We start from the raw sequence: 22,313 nt of genomic DNA on the forward strand, positions 1-22,313 counted from the left end.
CTACAAAGACCCTAGTTGGTCCTTTTGGACAGACCTCAGAATGTCTCCAAGTCACTCTCGTTCACACACAATGCAACTTCAGTTCCATGAGAAATATCCTTACAGTCTTTGCTCCCACCGACTGCACGTGCAGGCTGCCCAGCACAGCCACTGCTCCTTTGCCCTGGCCAGCAGGGCAGCTAGCTTACCATCTTTGCCTGTCAGATTCTCCAGGCAGGAATCAGACACTAGTCTATGACAGCTTCTATTTTAGTCCATTTTCTGTTGCTATGACAAAATACATAAGACGGGATACCTTAAAAATAAAAGAGGTTAATTTAGCTTAGAGTTGAAAGTCTAAAATTGGTGGCACATGTATTTGGTCTCTGGTGAGAGTATCATGCTAGATGACATCATGATGCCAGCAAGTGCAGGAGAGATCACACGGTGAGACAGGAAGCCAGGGACGTTCAGGGCCAGGCTCACCTTTTTTTGGGGGGGTGGGGGGGATACTGGAAAACATTCTACCTCTGAACTACATCCCAAGCCCCTTTTATGTTTTTGTTTTGAGACAGGGTCTCACTAGTTTTCTGGGAGTATCACTACATTACTGAGGCTGTCCTTGAACCTGTAATCCTCCTATCTCAGCCTCCCAAGTACTAGGATGACAGGAGTGCACCACCACATCCAGCCCGGTGTCTATTTTTTAATAACCTCTCTCGTGGGAATTATCTGGAGTGCCGTGAGAACTCCATTAATCCCTTCTAAAGGCAGCACCCCCAATGGCCTAAGCACCATCTACTAAGCCCCACCACTTAAAGGTCCATCGCTTCCTAACACTGTCACACCAGAGACCAAGCTTCTAGAACATGAACCTTTGGGGGACACAATGAAGTCACATCTTGGACAGAGCATCACACATCTTCTCGTCCACTCACCAAGCTTTATAAATGAGCCCCTGAAGTCCTTCCCTCATGTCTTGAGTGAAGGGGAGGCATCCCACCCTACTCTGGGAAAGAATGCCATTTACAGCCAGATCACACATTGTCCTGGCACAAATCTCTCCATCGCTGCTCTTAACTCTTTTATAGTACAGTTGTGGGATCTTCTTGGAAGTTTACAAATCTTCTTGGCCACTGACTTTGAAATCTTTGCTTGGTAGTATTTTTAAAACACAGCATCTATTGTCCTTTTGCCTTAGCAAAACTGAGATAGAAGAGTCTAATTTTAGCATCCTCTTGGACACACGTCCCCAGCACACAGCACAGTGTTTTCGTCTTGGTGATGAATGACAGAGATGCTAGGAAGGGTGGATCTAGTTGCTTTCGATGACCGACAGGCACAAAGTAGGAGGAAAACCACCTTGAATCTGCCATGATCCAGAAATAAGAAAAAAAATTGAGTAAGTTAATCAGAAAAGACAAAACTCAGAAGGGCATAGTAATTCTCCTTAATATAGTTTTTTTTTAAGACTCTCATGTAGGCAAGAGGAAACGCACTTCATTTTGTTGGAAGGGAAGAATTAGAATGAGTGGGTAGATTCTTCAGAGAAAGATTTGGATTCAATAGAAGTCTCTTCAGTAGCATGACAGCCTGTCCTCAGAGCAAGCGCCTCGTCATTAGGAGTGTGCAAATAGAAACTGGGTTCTCTCTGTGCACCAGTCTACACCACCCAGACTTCCTCACCTCAGGAAACGATACCACGAGCCAGCCACCCATTACTTGAGCCAAAACCTAGGAGTTGCCCTTGGGTCCTTATTTTCCTTTATCTGGATAGCCAATCAATCAACAAATCCTATCATTTCTAGGATTTCAGCGTACAAAGTATTTCAACATACATCAGTCTACTTTCCCTCTAACTGCCCTCACCCATCCCAGGCTGCCGTCATCTCTCAGCTGAACTCCTAATTGCTCTGTCTGTGTCTTCTCAGGAGCTGCATAACCCACTCTCCCTACATTAAGTAGCTAGAGCAATCTTATAAAAATGCAAGACAAATCCTGTCATGGCCCTGCTTAAATCCCGCGATGGCTTCTCCTTGAACTTAGACTAAAGCCCCAACTCCTCAGCCTGGCTTAAAAGCCTCCATATGGTCTGGCCCCAGCTGCCTCTCCAAACTCACCTTTCACACTTCTCCTCCGAGCTCCCAGCACTCATGCCACATCAGCCTTTTTTTGGCTTCCCAAATGAAGCCAGGTTTATTCCCACACAAGGACCTCCACACCAGATGCCCTGACTGGGTCGCTCCTGGAGCTTGGTCTGATGGTCTCCATCTGTTCATCTGGGTCCAAACCGAAACGTCACTTTTCCTGAAAAACTTTCGAACGACTCATTTAGTGAAGAAGTCCGTCCTCCCTCTGCCGCCATCACTTCTTACTACGTTACCGTGTGTGGTGCCTACCGGTTATCACTATCGGGAATGATTTCACTATCCACTTATTTATTGTCTGTCTGTCTGAATACAATGTATGCTGTGTGCGAGTGAGGCTGTGCCTTCTCTGTCCACTACTGTACCCTCAGTATGTATAATAGGCACTCGGCACATATTTGCTAAAGGAGTGGGTGATTGATGATCTTGGCCAAGAATTCCACTCAGGGGAGGAAGATAAGACTGGACTTGCAAGGTCACTTCCAAGAGGCTAAATTTACAGGAATGAAGAAGGAGGACTATATCTGAGATGTTCTTGGAGGACAGTAGTGATGAGACAGATATAGAGGATGGGCAGGGTACAGTGAAAACTATCTCCACTGTTGGACAGGTAGCATATTCATGAATGGTACTACTTACAGAAGTTTGGAACCTGAAAAGGGATTTTTGCAGGATTTTTTTTTTTTTTTTTTTTTTTTTTTTGGTACCGGGAAATAAACCCAGGGCCCTTCTGTCTCTGAGCGATAGTACAGCCCTTTTTTATTTATTTATTTTTATTTTGAAACAGGTTCTCGCTAAGTTGCTGAGGCTGGCCTTGAACCTATGATCCTCCTGTCTTAGCTTCCCAAGTCCTGAGATTCCAGGAGCGTGCCACTGCGCCCTGCTGTGAATTGCAAACTGAGAGCTGATGGTTAAGGGGGGAAACCACATTCATTTAAGGGATAAAATGATGGCAAGAAAAGTGGACGAGGTCCCGGAGGACTGGGTCAAGCAATGGGCATGAGCTGAGTCTCAGTCAGGGCCTGAGAGCAGGAGAGGAGCTGCAGAGAAGACCCAGAGCTCGGTGATAAGCTGGGCACACACACCTGTGATCCCGGTACTCGGGAGGCTGAGACAGGAAGAGCACAGGCTTGAGGTGAGCCTCAGCAACCTTGCCAGACCCGGCTTCAGAACAAAGAAACAAAAGGGCTAGGGATGTAGCTTGGAGGGAGAATGCCTCTGGGTTCAAATCCCCAGTAAAATATAGAATAAATGATCAAGAGCCTGGTGTTCAGAAAGAGAGAGAGAGAGAGAGAGAGAGAGAGAGAGAGAGAGAGAAGATCTTGGAAGCCAGTGTCCCTCCAATTCAGAATAAAGAGTTTCAACAGAATAAAGAGTCTCAAATGAGAGGTGAGGGTAAAGTAAGGAAGAAGCTTTCACAGGTTAAGTACAAACACAAGCCTGGGGGGAGAAAGCGGAGTGAACTTTAGGGGGATTTTCATTAACATAACAGTAAAAATTCTGTGGCAAGAGACTGGCCACAGTCTCCCTTATGAGGGAGGAAATGGTGAGGATGTGGAGAGCAGATGAGGACCGTGCCATCACTTAAAGATCTAGGCAGCAGCAGAATAGACCCTGGGAACGCCGGAACGGCTGCGCTTGGTGCTTTAAAAATGGAGATGTGGGCTGGGAATGTGGCTGAGCGGCTGGGAATGTGGCTCACACACTGAGGCCCGGTTAGGAGTTGGAGATCCGCACATTTTTAAGGAGAGGGGGAGTCCTTTGGGAAAGGGTGGGGGATGGGGTCCATAGATGAGGTGAGGAGCGTCCTGTGGAGCAGACCTCCAGGCTGCCTGAACCCTTCACTTCTGGTCCCGGTGGCCTCTCCTCTTAGCTCACTGGAGCTTCTCACTCACTCAGAACACGCGGTGCCGGCTTCTCCCTCTTCTCCAGGCCCCCAGCTCAGGGCCCAGGGCTCACCTCCACCCGGGGCCACCCGCCGCCCGCCTCTTCCCTTACATGGCACCAGATTCTCACGTCTCACTGCCTTGACTCTGGGCCACCCAATCCCTTGATGACAATACGAAATCAGTTAACATATTGATAAACTAAGCATACATCTCACCATTGCAAAAAAGCAGCCTTTAAAATATAAATCAGACAGTAATGTTATATAAAGGTTTCGCTACCGATCTCACTAATATGTATGGGAGGGAAAGGGAGAGGAGGCGAGTATTCCGAGGGAAACACTGTGTACATGTCTGTTTCACTTTGAATCTCTCTATAATGTATATTATTCATATAATATCTCTGTCTAAAACTCCCCTGTGGCTTCCATCTAGCCCTGACCTGGTGCCCCCAGGCGGCCCTGGCCTCCCAGCCCCCTCCTGCCTGCGCAGCCTCACAGCAGCGTGTCGGGCTCGGTCCAGCCACGGCCTGCACGTTGGCCTCCTCTGCTGAGCATGAGCACACCCCCATCTTCCTCCGCACGGCCTCTGCAGGGCTGTGCCCTCCTCGGAGGGGGCGGGGCAGGCTATATAATTTGCTGGGCCCTGGGTGTACTCTACAGGAGAGGGGGATGCCCTCCTTCAAGAAGCAGGGAGAAAAGCGCTTCCCTTTTTTCTGTGCTCTCTCCTCATCCATCATGGCGTGTTTATTTGCCACTTAATGTCATGTTCCCCTGGGCATGGGGGTTCCTGTGGCCATAAGTGCAGACTTTCACAGATGCCTCCACCCTGGGATATGGCCCACAAGGTGTGTGCACCCCCACTTACTCTGGTGCCAGCACCCAGGACCTCTCTGAGGGTGAGGGCAGCAACAGCTGCATGGGGGGCGGGGTGCAAGAACCAAGGAGGTGGGACCTCCCGGGGCTGCGGCTCCAAGCTCCCAGCACTGGCTCTCTCGGTTGCCAGGCTTCAATTCTGAGTCACCAGCTCAGAACAGTCACGCTGACGTAGCAGCGTGCACACCCACCCTGGTCAGTCACACACACTCATGTGGCTGACCCTGCAGGGCGGGCTTCCTCCACCTCTGGAACCCGCTTGATTTCCTGTGCACTTATACCAGCCTAAATCTCTGTTTCTCATCTCTCTGTCCTACCAGAAATCCAGCTTCATGAGGACAAGGACCTTATCCGCCTTGCTCACTTGTATGCCAGGCACGCAGTAGCGCTCAGTAAATAGTGGTTGAACAAACACACGCAAAGCTCATGGGATCCACTCACCTGTTGGGCCCCCGTCGTGACGGCCACCCTGACTTACTTTACTGCGCCTGAGCTAAGAAGAATTCTTAAATTTTCAGATCTGAAATTTGTGGCATCTTTGCCAAGTTTTCATTTGCATCTGTGAACAGAGAGATGAAAAACGAAAGTGCTTATTCAAGAAAAGAAATAACAGCCAGGAGGCGGGCATATTATCGTCTCCTTGTCGAGCGTCAGCAGTACTGCAGCCAAGAACAGGGACTGTCTCTCGCTCTCGCTCCGTGGCGTCCCCTGCTCGTTGGTGCTCCCGCTGCAGCCAGGGCTTCGGGGTCAGGCTCCGAAGGCTCACCCTGCTGGATTCCACATCCAGTCCCACGCACATCGCATCTCCAGGGGAGCCCTTAGCAGGCCACAGAGGATCAGAACTATTTGTTCATGGTTCTGGCTCTCAGCTTTTGGGCAGAATGGCCATAGCTCCTTATCACCCCCTCGCACACCCTGTCGCTGATTCCTACTTATCCTGTCTCCTCACTAAGCATTACTTCCTCAGGGAAGTCTTCCTCAAATGCTCACACCAGACCCCTCATCATGCTTTCTTACAGACCCTGTCCATCTTTATCAATTTCTATAACTGAAATTATATATATAATTAATTGGATAAATTAGATATACATATATGTACTGGGAATTGAGTTAAGGGGCATTCTACTTTCCAACTGTAACCTCAGACCTTTTCATTTTGAAACAGGGCCTAAGTTGCTGAGGCTGGCCTCAAACCTGTGATCCTCCTGTCTCAGCCACCCAACTACTGGGATTCAAGATGTGTGCCACCATACCCAGCTGCAGTGAGGGTGTGTCTGTGTGTGTGTGTGTGTGTGTGTGTGTGTGTGTGTGTGTGTTACTGGGGATTGAATCCAGGCATTCTACCTCTGAGCTACACCCAGCTCAGTTTAGTTTTTTGTTTTGAAACAGGGTCTTGCTAGGTTGCTGAGAATCTTGCTACATTACTGTGGCTGTCCTCAAGCCTGCAATTCTCCTGTTTCAGCCTCCCAAGTACTGGGATTACAAGCGTGTGCCACCACACCTGGCTGCAATGAATTTCTTAATTGTGTGATTTTCTGTTTAACGACAGCGTCCCTTACCAGGTTCTCAGTTATGGGAGGGAAAGTGCCTGACAAGGGAGCTCTTGGTAAACATTTGAAGCATGCGCATGCATCCCTCTAGTGCTTCATGGTAATGTTCGACAGAAGTTCGACAGGCGTTTGTTGAATTATATTGGGAAAATATTTTTTTATCTCACCAATTTTTATTTGCTTAGAATGAGTTGTTTTTCCTTGTTATCAAAATAAAAGACAGCTTGGATAATTAAGCCATTTCCCAAAGAATGATCTTTCCTAACTGGAAGACCAGGCTATTAAAGTATCTGGAGGTAATAAATAAGCAACTCCTTGGAGACATGGAAAGCTCAGGGGTCGCACAGGCGAGGACATTTCTCCTGCTCTCACGAGTGCCCTCACAGGCCCTCCCCAGCCAGGGCCGGTTGTGTACTGTGTTCAGACCTATTATCTCTGGCCACTCACTGTATCCCTTAAAACCATTACGTTCTGGCTTTTGGAGTCACTGGGTCCTAGAAGTAATCATAAGCAGACTTCGAGACAAAACCCTAATTCCTTCATGGTTTCTTCTATCAGAGTGAAGACTCTAGAGGGAGGGATTCAAGCGAGGCTGAAGGCTGCTAATCACTTTGAGAGGGGATCAATCACTGTCCGTCACGGCAGAGCTCTTCCTCTCTCGCACAGACACAATCAATAGTGACAAATGGCAAGGCTGGAACCGAATGCTTTGCTCCAGTGTCTGGGCATCCCGGTAAGTCCTCCGAGAAAATTAACCCATTTGGCGAATTGTTATTTCTGCAGGGCTTTGTGTTTTGATCTATTGATTCCTATTTAGTAATAACAGAAACATAGCACTGATAAACAATGTGTGCCAGCAGCAATATCCGGGACAGAGGTCAATGCTTGTCTGAAGCGTTGGTGGCCTTTTGGTTTTTAAACGACACGAGCAGAGCAGTGTGGTTCACTCGTCCTGAAGTCTGAGGTCCTGGCCACTGGACAAGTGCTGCAGAGACGGCTGTCATGCTGTCCCCGCGCCCCATTTGTTGCCACCCCCCCTTTGCTGTCTCATCTCTGTCATGCCTCCCTAGGGTGACATTAATCACAGCATGCCTTGCCAAGTCTCTGTGGAGAAACCACACTCGATGAACTGTAATTTATGGCTTTAATACCGTGAACTGCATGGCATCCTTTGCGTTATTATAACTGATTAGGCAGTAGCCATGAAACAATTATATACATAGAGAGGGAGAGAGCACATGTGTGTGTATATCATATGTTTCATTCATATATGTGTATAGATGGAACATTTAATTCTCATTTGGGTTTCCATTTGAACAATAATGAGTTATTATAACTGATTAGGCAGTAGCCATGAAACAATTATATACATAGAGAGGGAGAGAGCACATGTGTGTGTATATCATATGTTTCATTCATATATGTGTATAGATGGAACATCTAATTCTCATTTGGGTTTCCATTTGAACAAGGTAAAATAAAGAATTGCCTCATTAAATATAATTATGTCCTGTTTGTTTGGGGTTTTTTGTTTTTGTTTTTATCTCTAAGACATAACCAAGTTCCTTCCTCCTGAAAGGTCCATTTAACAGTTCGCATCTGACTTAGTGTCTGAATGACGGAGCCGGAGCTGATGGGCTCAAGGCCTTGGCGGCGGTGATGACAATGGCTGGTGGGGAGAGAGAATCTGAGCTCAAACCATCCTGTGGCAGGAACTGAAAGACTCTAGTGACCATTATCAGCTCGGCTTTGGCTGCTCCCTGAAGGTGACCACAGAGCCAGCTGACAATAAGACGGGGGCCCTAATAAAAAGCATCCATGTGAGAATAGGCGATGCCGGGTCCTGTTTAGGATGCAAGTTAGGTTGAAAGTCCTCCCCTCCCCACAGTCACACACTCAGGCTGCAGCATGTTCCTGAGACTGGGCCATGGCACCATTTCACGGGGCAGAGGATGGTCCCTCTTCCACTATCGTACAAGTCCTATTTGCACACGCCACCTTGAACTGTACTTCCTCATCGGTACCGTTCCTCTGTTCCCATCAGCCTTCGATCCCTGGGAAGGCGAGGCCTCCCAATGGCCTCCCCTCAAAGTCTAGCACACTGCCTGGCACACAGCTGTTCACGTAGAAGCCACATGCTTTACTGACAAGCACAGAAATCCTTGGGCAGGATTTCCTAGGAGATCCAGCCTTCTTTTTTATTTTTATTTTACTCCAAAAAAACGCAACTTAAATAGTATTTTATTAGTGCATGCCCATTATATACCACAGTGACATCGGTGTATGTTTTTTACATGTGTGCAGCTCTTGGTGTGTTTCCTTCCACATCCCACCCCACACGTTAGTGAAACTGGTGGTAAAACCCTCACTTATTGCCACAGTATGATTTGAGCTGTTCCTTTCCTCCTCCATCCTCTCCCTTCTTCTAATTCCCTCCCTCAGTTCCCTTCCACTAGTCTACAGGTCTCTCTCCACATAATTTGGGTTTTTTTTTTTTTTTTTTGCAGTACTGGGGCTGGAACCCAGGAGCATTCTACCTCTGAGCAACACCCCCAGCCCTATTTTTCATTCTTTATTTTGAAACAGGGTCCCACTGAGTTGCAAAGGGCCTCACTAGGTAGCTGAGGCTGGCCGCGAACTGCGATCCTCCCGTCTCAGCCTCCCCAGAGCATGCGCCACCACGCCCGGCTGCCACACTAAAGACCCTTATGTTTCCTCTTTTCTCTCTAGCTTCCATGGACGAGATAAAACACACAACCCTTGACCTTCTGAATCTGGCTGATCTCATTTAGCATAATATTCTTTAGTTCCAGTCATTTTTCTATAAAAGATAATTTTTCTTTAAAAAGTTGTATAAAAGCTGGGTGTGGTGGTGCACGCTTGTAATCCCCACTCTTGAGAGGCGGAGACACGAGGATCGCACAGGTTCAAAGCCAGCCACTCTGGCTTAAGAGACCCTGTTTCCAAATAAAAATATAAAAAGTAGGTCTGGGAGTGTAGCCCGGAGGTAGAAGGGCTCCCAGGAACCCCAGTACCACACAAAAAAAGTTGTATATAAAAAATATCTTGTATAAAATATATTTTTGTATATAAAATAAATTTTTATATAAAAGATAAATTTGCATATTAAATATATTTTTATTTAAAAATTATATAGAATACAAATTTTCTTCCTTTTGGGAGGGTACTGGGAATTGAACCCAGGGACATTCTACATCTGAGATACACCCCCAGCACTATTTTATTTTTTATTTTGAAACAGGATCTCACTGAGTTGTAGAGGGCCTTGCTAATTTGCTGAGCCTGGCAGTGAAACTGCAATCCTCCTGTCGCAGCCTCCCAAACACTGGGCTTACAAGTGTGCCTCACTGTGTCCTGCTGATTTTGCTCTTCTGTATGGCAGAGTAGAAGTCCACTGTGTATATCTACCGCGTTTTCCTCATCCATTCATTTGTTGCTAGACACCTGGGTCAGTTCCATAGCTGCCTATCGTGAGTTATACAGCTATAAACACAGCTATGCACACATCGCTGTGGTATTCTGGCTTTGATTCTTTTGGAAAGATACTGCGGAGTGTTATAGCTAGGTCATATGGTGGTTCCATTTTTGAAAATACACAAAAATAGACGTGATGTACGGCAGTTTGCATATCCGCTCATGGCCAAGCCTGAGCCACCCGCACCCACCCTCTTCCCCGCTCACATTATTTTGACACACATACAGATATCAGATGGCTTCATCTCTAAATATTTGGGTTTAAATCTCTCAAAGATAAGGGCTCCTTTTTTAAACAACCACGACACCATCATCACATCTCAAAAATAATTATAATTTCTCAGTGGCATCAACCATCCAGCCAATGTTCAAATTTGTAGTATCGTGTCACTTTTTATAGTTTGAATCCCAATCCAAATATAAAACACATATAATAATTAGTTGACGTAGCTCTTAAATCTCATTTAATTCGTAAATTCCTACCTGCCCCTAATTTTTTAACTCTTTATTTTGAGACAATTATAAGTTCAGCTGCGGTTTTAAGAAAGAAAGCAAAGAGATCCCTAAACCCTTCACGCAGTTTCTTTAATGTTAACGTCTTGCACAACTGTGGTACAATACCTCAACAAGATAGCTGACCTTGATACAGTCTGCCAGCCCCACTCAGACCTCAGCATTCTACACACTCTCATGTGCACGCGCATGTATTTAGTTCTGTGCATTTTTATCGCATGTGCAGATCTATGTCAGCATCACCCAGTCAAAATACGGAACTACAAGATTCTTTGAACTACCCTTAGTAGACACGGCTCCCTTCCTGACCTTCCCTAGCACATTCCTTTGTTTCACATCTCTATGAGTGTTTTTTTGGTATTGAGGATTGAACCCAGGACCCCCTGCCTGCTAGGTAGGCACTCTGCCACTGAGCCATAGCCCCAGCCCCCACCTCCATAGTTTTGTCATCTCAAGAATGTCGTATAATCCAGGCGTACTGAGCACACCTGTAATCCCAGTTCTTGGGAGGCTAAGATAGGAGGCTCGCAGGTTCAAGGCCAGCCTTAGCAACATGGCAAGATCATATTCCAAAATAAAAATAAAAAAATAAATAAATAAAGCTGGGGAGTGTATCTTGGAAGGTAGAATGCCCCTGAGTTCAAGCCCTGGTACCAAATAAAGAAAAAAAAACATATAAATGGAATCATACAGTACCTAATCTTTTGAGATTGGCCTTTAAAAAACTTAGCATAATTCCCTTGATATCTCTCCAACTATGTGTGTGCTAATAGTTTATCCCTTTTCATTTTTGAATAGTATTTCATGGAATGGGTGTACCACAGTTTAACCATGTACTCACTAAAGGACACCTGGTTTATTTCTGACTTTGAATTCTTATGAATATACATGTTCCTTGAACAGTCACGTGTAAATTTTTGTACAAACATAAGTTATTATTTCTCTGGGATAAATGCCCAAGAGTGCAGTTACTGTGTCACTTGATAAGCATGTGCTTTGTAAGAAACGGACACACTCTTTTCTGAATGGGTGTACCATTTCACATCCCCACTGGTCGTGTAAGAGGGATGCCAGTGTTGAATCTTCATCAGCAGTTCATGTAGCTATTTTCCACTTTGCTGACTTTGATAGACATGGAGTAATACCTCACTGTAGTTCTTTTAAAAATTTAAATCCTGGTATGGTAGCTCATTTTTATCATCGTGTGATAGCTTATTATGGTAAATGAAGTAGAGCTAATATGTTGGTATATATCCTTTAAATATTTTTCTTCATACACATTTGTCTATATTTTATAAAACTGTATATATGTCAGATATAATTTTGTATTCTATTTTTTCATAATGTTGTATGAGAAATACAAACATCAAATCATGTTTTAATGGTTGCATGATATTCTGTCACGTAGTGTTAACTTTTAACTATCATTTTCAATGTATTTACTTAGCAAGTTTTTTTCTTTTAATATTGGGGTTTGAACCCAAGGGCACCACACATCAGGCAAGCACTCTGCCACTGAGCCACATCCTCAGCCAGCCAGCCCTCATTGTTTAAATATAAATATGACTTTTGAGTGCCATAGTTATACATAGATTTTTACTACATTTCTAGTTATTTCTTTGTAATTAATTGTAGAGCTGACATTACTAGGACAAGAATATATAAATACTTAAAAGACTTTTGATACTCATATACACACCCAAGGTGCTTCCCAGAAAAATTATATTTATACTCACAAGTGCTTATCACAAGAGTACCTATCTCACCAGACCCTCAGTAACTGAATATTTTATATTTGTGTTTTCCAAGTTGATGGAGGAAAAGAAATACCATAGGTTTAATTTGTATCTCTTTGATAATAAACAAAATTAAATTATGTTCATAAATTTATTGGCTATATTTCTCCCTTAATTGTCAGTGTTTATTATTTGCCTGTTTTTCTATTGATGTGCTCATGATCTTATCATCAGCATGAACAACATCTTTAATTTCTTTTTTGGTACCGGGGATTGAACCCAGGGACATTCCACCTCTGAGCTATACTTCTAGTTCTTTATTTACTTATTTTTTTAAACAGAATCTCTCTAAATTGCTGAGGACCTCACTAAGTTGAGGGAGTTGGCCTTGAGCCTGCGATCTTCCTGTCTCAGCCTCCCAAGTACTGAAATTACAGGTATGTGCCACCAGGCTCGGCTTGATCAATATATTTATATAAATGATTTGGGACAGATTCAAAGATGGCTAATATGCAGGTGGATTGGAATCTAACTGGGTTTCTTTGTAATGCCCCTTCTCATGGCCATCCACCTGCCTCTAACTCAATCTGAAAACCTAGAGGCTGCCGATCTTCACAGGTGTCATGAATGGCAGGCACATGATTTCCCTTGTGACAGCCAAGAACCTGCGCCATCTCAGTCCTCATCGAATGGTCAAGCATTCCAGAGAAAGGCAGGACGTCTGTGGTGTGGAGGGGCTGTAGCCCTCCCTTGCTGTCTTATCTTCCTCCTGCATGCACCCTGAAGGGAGCCTGGTATCAGAGATGTCAGTGTTCTCTCTTCCTTCTGAAGCCCAATGCCTTTATAAACCAGGCTGCAGCAGGTTCACAGCTGGGGGTCTGGGGAGGACAATAAAACACACCTAAACTTGTTCTTCTATTTGGCCAAACACCAAGCTTGTATTCAGAGTATAAAATGTCTACAGGATCTTTTTCTGCTCATTTCATGTCCTCGGCACTCAAAGATGCTAATGCTGGCAGTATTTGTGATATTTATGAAGAGAGCCAATGTGAGCGGCTCTCAACAGCCCAGGCACTCAAAGCCCAGCCCAGCCCTTCCTCTGCTCATCCTGTCCACCACTTTGAGGCCTCCAGGAGCCACCCAATCCACGGTTCCCAATTTGAAGGCTTCTCTCTCTCTCTCTCTCTCTCTCTCTCTCTCTCTCTCTCTCTCTCTCTCTCTCTCTGTGTGTGTGTGTGTGTGTGTGTTACTGGGGACTGAACCCAGGACCGTTCTACCTTCAAGCTGCACTCCCAACCCTATTTTTCATTTTTAATTTGAAACAGAGTCTCTCTAGATTGCTGAGTCTCACTACTTGCTGAGGCTGTTCTGTCCTCAAAACTAGTGATCCTCCTGTCTCAGCCTCCCAAGTTCTACAAGCAGGCACCATCATCCTCAGGTTCTTCTGTTTGTAAAGCTCAAGTTTCCTCCTGAGGCAACCGTGGCTGAAAATGGGGCCTCCTACCCTGGAATCCAGCTCCCTACTGAGCATCGGTCCTATGATTCTGCAGTAAAAACATGGAAGGTAAGCTGGACAGTCCCCACCGCTCTGAACTGAGAACAAGAATTTGGTGCGTTGACATTAAGGATGCTTATGAGAAAGAAAATCTAGGCTGAAGGAAGAAAAGGAAAGGGATGGGAATCATGACAACCATAATCCAGGCCCTTCACAGCCATTGTGTCCGCCAGGTCCCCGCTCAGACTGCACAGCCAGAAAGTGCTGGGCTGCACCTGGAACCAGGTCTGAGCAAGCCACCGTCTCCCCTGCTCTCCACTGTTCACCACCACACACGAGGCTCGGCTCTGAGGACAGCTGTTTTTGCACACGTGTCTGGGAAGGCCCTGGAACACCCTCTCTCTTTCATTTCACTTTAAATCCACGGCCAAGTAACCCTGGGCTGGGGAAGGGTGCTCTGAATACATGAGTCTGTTTTCATTTTGTTTTATTTCCTGATTTTCTTATCCTGATGGAGACAAGCTATTTCCTCTCTGCTCCTCTCAACAATAAAAAGAAAACTCAAAAGTCTGTGAGTCCCACCGTTTCCCTGCCAACTGCAGTGTCTGAGAGGTGTCAGGGGAAGTTCCCTGTCAATGCTAAAGCACCTTCATTTGCCCTTAGCTATTTTGGGGACAATATAATTTGTTAAATCTTAACTTTAACCTATGTGTCTTTAAAAAGGACTTTTAGCTGTGGATATTTATAATCTTCTTTGCATCTTCAAAGCACTTTACAATATTAACTAATTAAACTTCAGCAACACCTTTGATTAACTCCTTTTTATAGATGTGGGAAAAGAGGGATGGAAAGAGTAAGGAATGCCCTTGGCCATGATGGAATCAGCATTTCAAAGTAGGATTAGAATTTGAAATTTCCGGGCCCCACCCCTCATAAACCAACAGACCTTGATTTTATTTATTTATTTTGGTACTAGGGGTTGAACCTAAGGCATTGTCCCTACAAGCTACATCCCTAGCATTTTTTATTTTTTATTTTGAAAATAGATCTAAGTTGCTGAGGCTGGTATTATCCTCCCCAATACGGGAATCACGGGCAGTGGCGCTGCGCTGGGCTCACTTTGATGTCTTGGGAGAAGGATGTGATGTGGCCGTCTCATCCCTTCATCCTTCTATTAATAGAGCTTTCTCTCCGGTGCGCTCTACTATCCATTCTGGATGGTGTTATTCCATAACTCTTTTCATTTCTTAAGCCAAAGGAGAGTCACTGGGAAACGTGAATCCAGTGCCCGATTCTGATGGTTTCACCCAGCTCCCTCACAGCTCTCCTTGGAGTCTATTCTTAGACGTACCGTCCGTTCAGGAATCCAAGGTAAGCCAGTTTTATCTGGCAATGTCCCCAAAGATTTCTTCTTTCCATATGTCCAGACAGAAAGCTAAGCAGTAATTCAAAGACAGAAAGGGGTCAGCAGTAACCCTTTCCACAGCTGCCAGGCAAAAACTCATTGTCGATTTCATCTTCAACACAATTTCCCAAACTTTTTTTTTTTTTTTTGTACTGGGGGTGGAACTCAGGGGCTTTCTACCTCCGGGCTATACACCCAGACCTATTTTCTATTTTATTTGGAAGCAGGGTCTCACTAAGTTGCTGAGAGCCTCACTAAGTAGCTGAGGCTGGCTTCGAACCTGTTCGATCCTCCTGTCTCAGCCTCCCAAGCGCAGGGATTACAAGCGTGCGCCACCACGCCTGGCCTTTCCCAATCTTTTTAATGTTGGAGGAATCACTTGAAATGTGAGATTTATGGGCAGCTGTACCAGCCGGGTAAGATTTTTGCTGACAAGTATCAGACTGTTATTAGCATCCTGTGTTCTAAATTAAAGGAGAAGGCCTATCTCTGAATATCTCCTGGAGCTGTGGAAGGTTGGCAGGGATGGGGTGGAACATCAGAGTGCCCAAGTTTAACAAACACTGGACAGAGGCTAAATCATCTTTAAGAACCCCCTTCTCACGTGGGGCATGGTGGCGCACGCTTGTAATCCCAGCATTCGGGAGGTGGAGACCGAGGATCGTGGTTCAGCTACTTAGCGAGGCCCTTCACAACTCAGTGGGACCTGTTTCAAAAAATAAAAAACTAAAAAATAGGACTGGGGTTATAGCTCGGAAGGGAAATGCCCATCCCCAGTACAGCAAAAAAAAAAAAAAAAAAAAAAAAAAGAAAGAAAGAAAAGAAAAGAAACCCTTCTCTAAGAACTTATTCTTTGCTGAGCTTGCTGAGCTTGATTGATTTAGTATATTTCAGTTGTGACAATAGAGACTTGATGTCCAAATCCAGTCCTGAAATTTGGTGATGCTCAGAGTTTGTGTCTGATGCCCTGGCCTCCCAATCCAAATGAGACTCAGCAAGTTCAGTGGACGAGCATAGAAGATTTGCATAAAGAGCCTGGATTTGAGCTTGGGTTTGCTACCTACTAGTTATACAATCGGCTAACCTTGCTAAGCTATGGTAATAATAAAACTTGCCTTATATGTTTTTTTTGGAAAATAGAATGATAATATTTTCTGCACTCCAGAGAACTGCACTGATTTTAGTTATAAATGATAATGGCTAGCTAATATTTACTGTGCTGACACTGTGTGAGGGGGGCTTTTACGTACACAATCTCACTTATCCCCCTAGTGTCCCTCTGAGATGAGTACGATAATTATGCCCCTCTTATGGATGAGAACACTGAGGTCTAAAATCACCCATCTAATTACCGATGCAACCACGTAACATCGTCTTCCACTTTGCTCTGTTGTTCGTGGTGCTGGAGAATTAACCCGGGCCCTGGCACGTGTGAGGCTTTGCTCTGCCACCGGGCTACACTGCTAGCTCATAATAGATTCCTTTTTAACTTCTCATTACTTGCTGGACATTTCCTTTCAGATATCCTGTAGTTCTCTCAAAGAGAGCCAGCCTCAAATAAAATCCATTATCTCCTTTCAGATCATAGTCTTTCCATTAACTTTCTGATTTGACAAAGCTGTCATTTTTTTTTTCCTCTCTGGCTGGAAATCTCCTGGGTCACCTGTGTGGCCTCCTTGTTGGCGGAGGAGTCACCCTGGCATCCAGCCCCATCCTCAAGGCAGCTCCTCCTCCAGATTCCTTTGTCACTCACTCTGAGGGTTACACCTCCGCCCCTCCCTTGAGGAGCGCAGCAGCTTCCGAGTTTGTCTCCCTCTGGTCTGTCCTGGGCACCACCTGCTAATCGGTCATCAAGTATCGTTTCAGTACTTACTTCCTGGTCTCAGTCTTTCAGCTACCTCTGGGAGAAAGTCCACCCTCCCGACCCTGACCCCGTCGGCCCTCCTCCTTCCAGCCCTGGGTGTGCTTTTCTCCTTAGCTCATAGACTCCCTTTTTTTTTTTTTTTTTTTATGTCCTTCTTCTCTCCCCTCTCTTCTTACTGAATTACAGTAAGATCCAAAGCAATCCCTTCCTTGACTTCCTGATTTCCAAATAACATATCAATTTTTCCAAATAATTAAGATCGTATCTTTCACCAGCCTCTGCTTACTATCATATATTGCTAGTTAATTATTCACCAATAACGTGCTACCTCGCCTTTCTGATGGGAGGAGGTGGAGGAAATGTGCTTTACGTTTCTTTCCCTCCTACACAACTCTGAGAACAGGCAAGAACCATGTTGCACAATAGGAACACTGAGATGAACAAGATACGCAAAGGAGTTCACCGGCTAATGGCATAGATCAATATGTCAACAAGTCATCACGATCAGATATTAAACGAGCCAGTAAAGACATGTCTCAGGGATTCTGGGAATGGAGAAAACCCAGAGGGAGACATGACCTCACACGGCGCTCCTTGAGCTGACTCTTGAAGGATGCCTAGGAAATAGAAGCTCTGTAAACAGAAGGTAGAGAAAGGCTTTTGAGGAACAGAGAAGCCCGTGTTGAGAGGCCCAGAGGCGGGCACGCTGCGTGTGCAGCCAGGTGAGGGGAAAGAGCGACAGATGTGGAAAAGAACCAGGAGGAGGCTGGAGAACTCAGCAGGATCCACATGAGAAGGATCTGGTTATGCAAAAACAAGATGGGAATTGGTCCTACAGGGAAGGTGAGCATCTCTGTGAGGTTGTAAGCAGAGAAATGACACAGTCAGATGTGCTTTCTAGGAAACTGTCTCTGACATGTGCTTGAATCGGAGACACTTGAGGGAGAGCCACCGAGAGATTTTGAGGGTCTGAACAAAGACTAGGATAATGGGACTAGGGAGATCTATTGGTTTGAGGGATGTTAAGAGACCAAATGATTGGGATTGGTAAGCACTGGATGTGGTGAGGGAGGGAATGAGAAATGAAGGCTCAGGCTCTGGCCGCGAGAGACTGGTGTAAGGGGGACCCTCTTCACCAACCTCGGGAACGCAAAGGCAGGAGGCTCGGCCGCTGTAGCTATTGTTCCTGTTGTTTGTGTGGAGTAAAGAAGGAGATTAGTGGAAGATGCCATAAACTAAGGGCACTTGGGGAGCAGCAGGTAAATATTGCTAGTGCCTGTCTCAGAGCCTGGCACAAGGTCGTGGGTACTTAACAAATGTTTGTGGAGGAATAAATTGACCTTGCAAGGTGTAGCATGAAAGCAGTACAGGGACTGATTATGTCCCCATGTAAAACCACAGCCTTATCTTCATGACAAAGAATACAATAGGTACCGAGGCTTACTAGTGGTGTGAGATTGTGAGATCGCACAGAGGACTGAGGGTCCTCAGGGAGGTCAGGGCTGGACCCGGTGGCACAGACATTCCGGCAGCCCTCAGATGAGGGATAGTTTGAAAGGGGGAGCCTCAGAGTGAAGTTCTCTCATGACCTTGATGTATGACTGCACAAACCGTGCCCTGCGAGGTTTCTTTCAAACATGCTGGAAACAATAAATTTTGAGGCCAATAAAGGTTGACTTCAAATGATTTTTTTTTTTTTTTTTTGGTGGTGGTACTGGGATGGAACCCAGAGGCTTTCTACCTCCGGGCTATACTCCCAGACCTATTTTCTATTTTATTTGGCAACAGGGTCTCACTAAGTTGCTGAGAGCCTCAAAAAGTAGCTGAGGCTGACATTGAATCTGTGTGATCCTCCTGTCTCAGCCTCCCAAGCGCAGGGATTACAAGCGTGCGCCACCACGCCCGGCGATTTTTTTTTTTTTTTTTTGGTGGTGGTAATGGAGGTGGAACTCAGAGGCGTTCCACCTCCGGGCCATACTCCCAGACCTATTTTATATTTTATTTGGAAACAGGGTCTCACTAAGTTGCTGAGAGCCTCACTAAGTAGCTGAGGCTGGCTTTGAACCTGTGTGATCCTCCTGTCTCAGCCTTCCAAGCGCTGGAATTACAAGTGTGTGCCACCATGCCCAGCTTGAATGAATATTTTTAACAAGACATGATATTTAGTACATTTGGTTTTTTACCTAAGAAATGGAAAATTCATCGTGGTAAATCATAACCTGTTCCATCTGTTTCTGATCTCTTATAAGTTATATTCTTAGTTGGGTATGATGCCGCACACCTATAATCCTAGTATTTAGGAGGCTGAGACAGGGGGATCACAGGTTTGAAACCAGCCTTATTAACTTAATGAGGCTCTCAGAAACTTAGAATTCTTTTTACATAAAAAGTAAAATAGGGCTGGAGGTAGAGCTCAGAGGTAGACTATCTCCGGGTTCAGTTCCCAGAAACACACTCTCTCTCTTTCTCTCCTCTCCTCTCCTCTCCTCTCCTCTCCTCTCCTCTCCTCTCCTCTCCTCTCCTCTCCTCTTCTCTCTTCTCTTCTCTCCTCTCCCAGGAAACTGGAGATATGGTAGTGGGGAAGGATGAAACGAAGGGAAAATGGAAGAGGAAAAAAAAGAAAGCCCAACAGATAGATGTAAGAAACAGCCAGATGCAGGCAGCAGAGTCCAGGCCCTTCAGCTTGCATTAGCAGATATGAGTGATGTCCTGGGACACGGGGTTCTAAATACTGGTGGACATGTTTTGGTAGCGCAGCACAGAGCCATTCATTTCTTTGGCATTTTCGGCACTTCATTGCTGTTAAGCATTCCCAGTATGTTTAAGTTAATAGAAAATTTGCAAGCCAAGGATATTTTATGCCTGCATAACTCTAGTTAAAAACACAGTATTGAGCAATACTTATAAAAGGTATAGACTCTGTTTACACAGGTCCAACCAATGCTATTTAAAACACAATAATGTATTTTTCTCACTTTAATTGCTTTTTCTGCTACAAGACTCTAACCACTATAGCAATTCCATGCTCGAGGGATATTTCTACCTGTGATGCAAATGGCATTCAATGTGGTTCTATACATTTACCTTTCGTTATGATGCAGAAAGGAAAAAAATAACATGTGCTTAAATATAGTAGGTACTCAATAAATTTTGTTGTATTGATTACAAGTATGAGAGGTAGTTTATCTAGAGGCATCTGTTTTGCTTTAGAATATTATAAGGCTCCCCCTACCCCATTCTTTTTTTTCTTTTTTTTTTTTTTGTACTGGGGATTGAACCCAGGGGCATTCTACCTCTGCCCTACACCCCCAGACCTTTTTACTTTTTATGTTGAAACAAGATCTCACTAAATTGCTGAGGCTGGCCTTAAACCTGTGATCCTCCTATCACAGCCTCCCAAGTACTGGGATTCCAGATATATACCACCTTGCTCAGCTTCCATTCTTTTCTTAAAATCAGAATTTTGAGCTGCAGATAGATGTTCCTTCCTAGCAGAATTTCCCCATTTTTATAGATGAAAAGTCTGATGAGAGATGAATAGTTAGCACTCTCTTGAGAGCAAGTGACAGAAAACCTAATACACATGGACTTAGGCAAAAATGGAGTTTATTAATCTATGTAAATGAAGCTTCCTGGAAATAAGCATGGTTTCAGAAGTGGCTGGACTTAGAGTTAAATAACATCCCACTTTATATGGCTATCTTTCACTATTTTTTTAATCCTAGAATCTAAGTGCACATGGTGGAAAATGATGTCAGCCTTCTGCTTGTAGTAGAGCAGGAGAAATGCCTGCTTCCAGCCCATTCTTAAGGCATTCCATTGGCTCCAGTAGGCTCATGTGACTCTGCTTAACTGGTACCCACTCTGGCTGCATCTTTTTTGTCCCCCAGGTAAAGTCTATCCCATCTCAAGGAGGAGTCCTCTCTGGGATCGGATCTAGATTATCCCTTGGAAGGATAGCTCATGTGCCAGCAATCCAAAATGCTCAGAGGTGAAATAATCCAACCGTCAGGGCTCTGATTACCTGCTGATGGGTTAATATTTGAACAGATTTGTTGGGTGATAACATAGGCAGGTGGGGCCTGGCTGGACAGGGTCATTGGGGGGGGGTGTGGCCTTGGAGACTTGGCATGGCCCAAGGTCCCCCCTTTCTGCTTTTGACCTCTATGATGTGGGAGCAGCATTCCTCTCCACGCCCTAACACCGCCACCCTGTATGCTTCAGAGCCAGCCCTATGGTCTGAAGCCATGAGCCCAGTAAACCCTCCTCTAAGCTGTTCTTGTCAGGCATTTTAGTTACAACGATGAGAAAGCTGGCTAAAACAAGGCCCCAATAGGGAAGAATGTGTGACCGTTTGAGGGGAGCTGACGTTTTCTTCTTTGTGCCTCCTCCTCCATCTTCCATTGCCCTCTTTGTTTCCACCAGCATCCGCTCCGATCCCTGCAGCCCCGTCTCCAGAACAGAGCAGGTAACAGACATTTCTGAGATTCCTGTGAGAAACGTTTAATGGAGCCTGGGCTTCTTCACTGCATCCTGAAATTTTCTGTTTCCATTCCCATCCTCCTTGTACAAACTCCTGACAATTTTAGTGTCGCCTTAATTTAACAACTCAATCCCTTTCCAACCTCTGCTTGCATTTTTTAGTGTGTTTATTTGTTTGGGAAAGTTGAGTATTGACAGTTGTTTATGTTTCAGCTAGATGTTGGGCCAAATCCATACAAAAGTCATTTATATTTTCTCTCTCTCCTCTCCTCTCTTCTCCTCTTCTCTTCTCTTCCCTTTCTCTTGCATACTGAACCCAGGGCCATTCTGCCTCCAAGCTATATACCCAGGTCTCTTTTTTTATTTGTTTATTCTTATTTTGAAAAAGAGTCTTGCTGAGGTCTCACTAAATAGCTGAGGCTGGCCTCAAACCTGCAATCCTCCTGTCTCAGCCAAGTACTGGGATTACAGGTGTGCACCACTGTGTCTGGCTAAAGAGTTTAATATTATCTCTCTGCTATGAATACATATTTTTTTTTTTTGGTTGTTGTTGCTGCTGCTGTTGTTTCTCGTTATTTTGAGCCCTTCAGACTCTTCCAAAACACATTTCTCTAGTCACAGATAAAAGTTGAGCAGCCATCTTCCTTAACGGTGTCCTACAGATTTGACCATCTAGCTGTATCCCCTGGCCAGATTAAAATCCATGCCTTTCAAAAACTGACAAAAATGCTGGGCAATCATCCTGCTGTGTCCTGAGGGAGGATTGGTGCTGCCCCACCCAGTATGTGTGCAGGGAGCTCCCCTCAGGAGCAGGGCATGTCCCTGCCTCCAGCAGATCCCTCTCCTGCCATTCAGAAACTCTGTGTTCGGGCCAACGTTCTGTTGT

This window comes from Muscardinus avellanarius (genome assembly GCF_963383645.1).
Source record: "Muscardinus avellanarius genome assembly, chromosome: 3".
NCBI lineage: Eukaryota > Metazoa > Chordata > Mammalia > Rodentia > Gliridae > Muscardinus > Muscardinus avellanarius.